Below are 6,877 nucleotides of genomic sequence, written 5' to 3'. Positions count from 1 at the left end.
CGTACCGCAAAACGGGACTCCACGGGATACTATTCATCTCCACTGTCGACCTCTTCCAGCCTCCACGGGCTCCTGTTCATCCAGCCTCCACGGGCTCCTGCTCATCCAGCCTCCACCGCGCGCTACTCCACCGGCTACTGTTCAACCACCCCTCCACCATCTACTGTTCATCTAGCCCGCCACACCACGGGGTCATGTTCAACCACCCCTCCACGGGCACCCCTCCACCGTCTACTGTTCATCCGGCCCTCCACACCATGGGGTCCTGTTCAACCACCCCTCCACGGGCACCCCTCCACCGTCTACTGTTCATCCAGCCCTCCACCAGACCACGGGGTCCTGTTCATCCAGAGGCAACGCCACCGCTCACTGTTCATCCAAACCCCCCCGCAATGCTCACTATTCATCCCAGAGGCAGCATCGATCGGCTTCAGTTAGCAGTAGTAGCCAAGGAATCGCTCGATCGGGTTCAGTTAACAGCCATCGATCGATCGCTCGGGTTCAGTAACGCGTAGCCATCAGTGCAATCGCTCGGGTTCAGTTAGAGCCCAACGCCTCGCTCGGGTTCAGTTAGAGCCAACACCTCACACACACACGCGCGTATGTGTACGACAGAAACGCGCATCGCTCGGCCCCCGACCTCCCACCGTAACCGGGAACTCCCTGAAATTTTCCTCCCCCTCGCTTCTACCACGGTTTTTTCCGTCATGGACGGCCCAAAGAATGTCATGCGGCTGCGTCTCCGGCCCGCCCAGGACGAAAAGCCCATTTTCTGTCATGATTTTTGTCATAGAAGTAGGATCCCACCACATCTATGATGATACTAGGTTTTGTCACAATTATCATCATAGAAGTGTCATATGTATGACAGAATTTTTTTTCGTTCGGCCCAAAATGTCACGGATGTGTCTTTTTTTTGTAGTGAAGGATTGAAACATGGTTCCCTGGATCCCACAATCTTCACGAAGACATATGATGGTGAACTGTTTGTGTGCCAAATATATGTGGATGACATTATCTTCGGCTGCACTAATAAAAAAATACAGCGATGAGTTTGGACACATGATGCAAGAGCAATATTAGATGTCCATGATGGGTGAGCTGAAGTTCTTCCTTGGTCTTCAAATAAGTCAGCAAAGCAATGACATCTTCATATCTCAAGAGAAATACCTCAAAGACCGCCTGAAGAAGTTTGGAATGCAAGACTGCAAAGGTTACACGACGCCAATGCCAACCAAAAGTCATCTGGGTCCTGACGCCAATGGTAAAGAGTTCGATAAAAGGTATACCGCTCCATGATTGGTTCTTTAATTTATATATGTGCATCTTGGCCAGATATCATGCTTAGTGTTTGCATGTGTAACCGATTCCAAGCGGCTCCAAAGGAATCGCATCACTTAGCTGTGAAGCGAATTCTTCGATATTTGGCTTACACCCCAGCACTAGGATTATGGTATCCAAAGGGCTCAGAGTTTGATCTAGTTGGATTCTTAGATGCTGATTATGCTAGTGACAAGGTGGATCGCAAGTCTACATCAGGCACATGTCACTTTCTGGGACGATCGCTTGTTTGTTGGTCTTCAAAGAAGCAGAACTGTGTATCTCTCTCCACTGCTGAATCTGAATACATTCATGTTGGATCTTGCTGCGCTCAGTTTCTATGGATGAAGCAAACACTCAAAGACTACGGCATCCATCTGAAGCAAGTACCACTCTACTGCGACAATGAAAGCACCATCAAGATTGCCTACAACCCAGTTCAGCACTCGAAGACAAAGCACATTGAAATTCGTCATCACTTTCTCAGAGATCATGTCATGAAGGAAGATATTGATATCATTCACATCAACACTGAAGAGCAACTGGCAGATATCTTCACGAAGCCCTTGGATGAGAAAAGGTTTTCCAAGTTGCGGTGTGAGCTAAATATCTTGGAATCCTCAAATGTCCTGTGATTAGGCACACATCCTAACAATTATGCATGTTGATGACTTAGATGTGCAACACACAAAGTAACGTATATCTTCAATTAATGAAGACTTACACTCTAAGTGTGAATACATTAACGCGGAATTTGACTTCAGAGCGCCACGATAATTGTGCGTTGTGTCTGGGTCTAATACTTCCTATACGGTGGGTAACGCCACCACCAAACTTTTGTTTGGAGTGTTTTCTATTGGCGTTACATTTGCAAAGTCTTCACATTCAGTTTGTCTTCAATATTGACATGACTTCATGTTTATCTTCACAATATTGATTTGGTCTTATTCTGATATTAGCGTTCTGTCCTCTACAACATTCACTTATAGCTATGTCTTCTCGTTTGAATCTTTTGAACTAAGTGAATGTGATCGGACCCTAACCTCTCTATGCTCCCTTCTCAAATCTATCTATCCAAATCATATGCATTCTATTGAAACCGTCGAATGTCTTCTCTATGTCCTTATCAGCAGAAGATACAGAGACAAACATTAAATATGTTTTAAATGCTCAATCCTTTGTGCCTGAAACCCGGAGAAGCGGGAACGACCACCCGACAATCCAGGTGTGCGTGGGAACATGGAACAACTTCCAAGGTTTTGCATGCATGCCACGTGTACCTTAGATGTGAACCGCCAGGGGCACCTGCGTAATAACGCTGTGCCATCCATGTCCTTATAAATACAAACCACACCCTAGTCATTATCTCTTCTTCCATCTCTCCTTCTCGCACAAACCCTAGCGCCACCGCTAGCTCTCGACGACGCCGATGATGAAGCGCTTAGCTGCCGCGACCTCACCGACGCCGTCCTCACGCCGACTGCGGACATCGTCTCCTCCGCCGCCGCTGTAGGTGTCCTCCGTCGCCAAGTTAGGGCACGGAAGATTGAACTGCTCGGCCTCATCTTCTACTCCGTCTAGCAGTTCTTGTGTGGTAAATAAAACCTTTTTTTACTGTCCTCCTGATCCGATAGATTCATCCTTTTCGACCACAAGTGGGTTCTGTCCCTACAAATTTGGATCTATCCCGTTCTGCATCTCATAACATGCCTAGTATATTCACTTATGCTTCACACACAGTTAGATTCCTCACTTGTACTTATTCTTGGATTCGTACAAATCTGGAACCAACTCTCATCATATAAGTGAATGTCTTCGCAATATGAGGTCAATGTCTTCTAAACTGATTTATCTTCAAAATCTTCTGAGAATGCATATGACCTCTTCCCCTTCCCTCGCATCTCTAATGCTGTCACAGGTACATGTCCGTGGGAGAATCCCTTGGTTCTCATAGTCTGCAATCATTTGCAGAGTTCTTACAACGCCACATCAATTCTCCCGAAGCCAGTTCCTGTCTGACCAGCTGACGAAAGCCTTTGCAAGTTCTGAAGCCATTCAGACTGAACTTCATGGAAATAGGGAAATCAGTCAGGAAGGGCAGCAGACAATGCCATGGGAACACAGCTAAGGACCTGCCACAAGATCTCTATGAGCTGTACAAGTCAGATCCTGAAGAGACCTATGGGGAACGCAAGAAGCGAATCCAATGGATTCGAAGACATTAGGCAGAGGAATGGTTCAAGTACAAATTTGTCACTAGCGAATATGCTGAAAAGAATGCTATCAAGGGCCCCTGGGGAGATATTATATACAAAGGTCTTCATCCCAAGTCGAAGTTTGAAGCCATTGCTCAAGGCTTCTACCCTTGCATTGTCCATGGACCTCAGCCTGCTAATACCGACCCATCCTCTCTGTTATGGTGTCGTGAAGACAATCTCTTTAAGCGCAACTTCCAGTTTGCCAAAGAGTCTGCAAAGAAGAACAAGAAGGACCTTGGTCTAGACTTCAACCAGGGTCCATCAGCTCCTCATGCTGATGGCACCCGTGATGCCGAACCCAATATCATCGGGCCCTTCTACAACCTTGAAGGTCTCATCTCACACATTGGTGTTCAGGGGGCAGCCGTGGAGCACTCTACAGATGACGCTGATTCTGATGAAGCTCCTGCTCCTCCCAAGCCACAAAAGCAGAAGAAATCAAAGGCTTCAAAGCCCTCCTCTGCACCAAAAGATTCGCGTGCGAAGCCTCTAGCCACTGCACCTCCTGAAGCCAGTGTGCAGTCTGGAGATCTCTCTCGCATCTCCAAGACTGAGAAGAAGAAGCCCATTCAAATTTCTGGTCAAGCACTGACCCAGCTGCTGTTCTGAGGAACGAGAATGAAGCCATTGATCTGTCAAGTGACGACGATCTTGGCGATGATGCTCTTGAGCTGCTGATAAAGAGCAAGGAAGAGGCGGAGATCTTCAATGATCTACCTCTGTTTGATGTGGATATCTTGAATAACTTCATTGATGAATGCTTTGAAAACCCCTGTTTGATGTGGCATCAGTGTCTCTTTCCACAGTGCCATTGCTACTGAGCTGGCTCTTGCTCAGAAGATTGTTGAACTGAAGAACAAAATTGATTATGAGAAGGCTTAGTTCAACAAGAATATGGCCAACCTCAGCGTGACCGATGTTCAAAGCTTCAAGCAGACGCTACATGAGCTCAAGGAGCAGTTCCACCAGAAACGCCAGGAAGCAAAAGGTTCAAGAGAGAGAATGAAGTACTTTGCTGAGAAAAGTGTTCAAGGTCATAATGAAGCAAAAAAGCGCAAGGCTCTGGGGCGTCCTGGCATCGACCCCAGAATGGCTGCCAAGTAGAAGAAGAAGCATGTTGTGGCCCAAGCTGAAGCATCAAGGCAGGAAGAACCTCGCATTGTCTTCCCTGCCAGTATGACAGGCTCGAAGCCTAAGATCCCCACAGCTACTTCAGAACTCAAGAAAACAAGGGCAGCTGAAGCCGAAGCCCGAAAGCACAAGACCAAGAACACCACTGACGACGCTCCACCGACTAAGAAAAGAAAGACCAAGAAGAAAGATCGGGCTGCTCCGACAGAGCCCCTTGTCGTCGAGCCAATCTCAGTTGCTCGCCCCGCGTCTGAACACCGTGAGCATTAGTTGATAGTTCATGAGCCTGCTACCACAGAGGCTCCTGAAGCCGAAGAAGATGCAGCTATTGGCCCCACTGCAGCTGAATAAATTGGTCCCCAAGACAATGTAGAAGATGATGAAGTCCTTCCTTAGATCGAGCACAACATGGTATCATCGCCTGTTCTGACGAACAACGAACTCATCAGCATTGGTCGTCCTTTGACACCAATTGCTTAGGATGATTCATGGGCTGATCACTCTCAAGACTCCCCCCGTCAAGAATCACCAAGTACTTCCCCACCTCAAGCCACCACTCAGATGCCTGAAGATGATGACTTTGTGGTCCAACCGACTCCCTCTCCAAAGGAGTTGCCCGCACTCAGCAGGCTTCGCAAAGGACCAAGGCCACAAGTCACTCTATCGAGCGTTCCAGAGGGAGAAGAGCAACATACTTCAGTGGCATGACAAGTGTTCCCTGACGCCACTCCAACTGTGAATGTCTCTGGTCCAAAGCAAAAGCTGCTGAAGACATTCCTTCTACATCAGCCGATGAACAAGAAGAACCAAGAGAAGAAGAACATGTTGCTACACCCCCGTCCAACCCTAAAGTTGTTCTCGAGGAGAACGTGTCCGACCCTCCAGCTACTCGAGTGGAGGTTGAAAATTCTGAGGCAGCCACTAACACCAATATTGAAGCCAATGACATTGTCATGGCCGAAGCTAATGTGGCGCCTGAAGCCAATGTGGTGCCAGAAGTGAATGCACCTGAAGCCAATGCCTCTGCTCCTATACCACCTCTAAGACCTCAGACCATTGAGCAAGCATATGATCGTGGTCAGCTTGTGACCGTTCGCTGGCCCATTCTGGTTCCTCCGCCTGCTCCCGGACCTCAATTTTACTATCATGTGGAGCACAGGCCTTAGGTCCAGAAGCCAAAGCCAAGGCTGCCAAGGTTTCCAGGTACTGCAACTTCACCAGGATCATTTAATGTGAATGGCTTCATAGCACACAACACCTTCTTTGATAGTGCCAACAACCCCTACTCCAAGCCAAGAATTTCATCTGATCGATTCTGGAGCTATCAGCAGCACAGTTACTATTCCTATGTTCTCTATGATCAAGGACACATCTTTCCCCATATGCGTCTCCATAGTGAAGCTATTGCTGGACTGCCCTGCTTAGAAGAGGCACTTGACTATTTCCGTGATGCTAGTCTCCTGAACTTTGTGATTGCTAAAGAGCATTGGAATGAAGAGCTTCTGCTACAATTTTATGCTACCCTCCACATTCGCGGCTATAGTAGAGATCCGAAGACTTGGATCCTTGAGTGGATGACAGGCGATGTACACCATGAAGCCAATGCCCAAGACATCATTGAGCTTACTACCCTGCCCACTCCTAGTGAACACTATGAACCAGGTTGTCAGCTGCACCAGAATGCTTTGGAAAGCATCTTCCAGAAGCCAGAGCCCAACATGAGCCAAATGCTGAGCATGATGAAGCCACTGCCCCAAGACGCTGAATATCCACAAGAGTTCTTTGTTGAAGACCTAGAGTATCTGCCCCGCACTATTTATCATATCATCAGGCGAACTGTATGGCCTATCAAAGGACACTCTCCCGCAGCGAAGCTTGATCGAGCAATCAAGACTTGGTTTTCTATATCTTCAATGGCATCAGCTTGAATGCTCAAGACTTCTTCATCAGACAATTGGCTGCATCTGGCTCCGATATATTTGGTCTGAAGTTCTATGCTCCATGGGTAATGCGCCTCATCAAGCTTCACTCTGCTATCAACTATCAGCCTTCTGCGCGCAGTCATCTCATATTCTTGCTAGAGGTTGATCTGTCCGACGAAGCCATATACCCAGAGCCTGCCAAGAAGCCAATTTATCTTCACAACTTCGATCGTCAAAGTTTCACCC

Source organism: Triticum aestivum, chromosome 4A, assembly GCF_018294505.1.
Source record: "Triticum aestivum cultivar Chinese Spring chromosome 4A, IWGSC CS RefSeq v2.1, whole genome shotgun sequence".
Taxonomy (NCBI): domain Eukaryota; kingdom Viridiplantae; phylum Streptophyta; class Magnoliopsida; order Poales; family Poaceae; genus Triticum; species Triticum aestivum.
Note: the sequence above shows the minus strand (reverse complement) of the source record.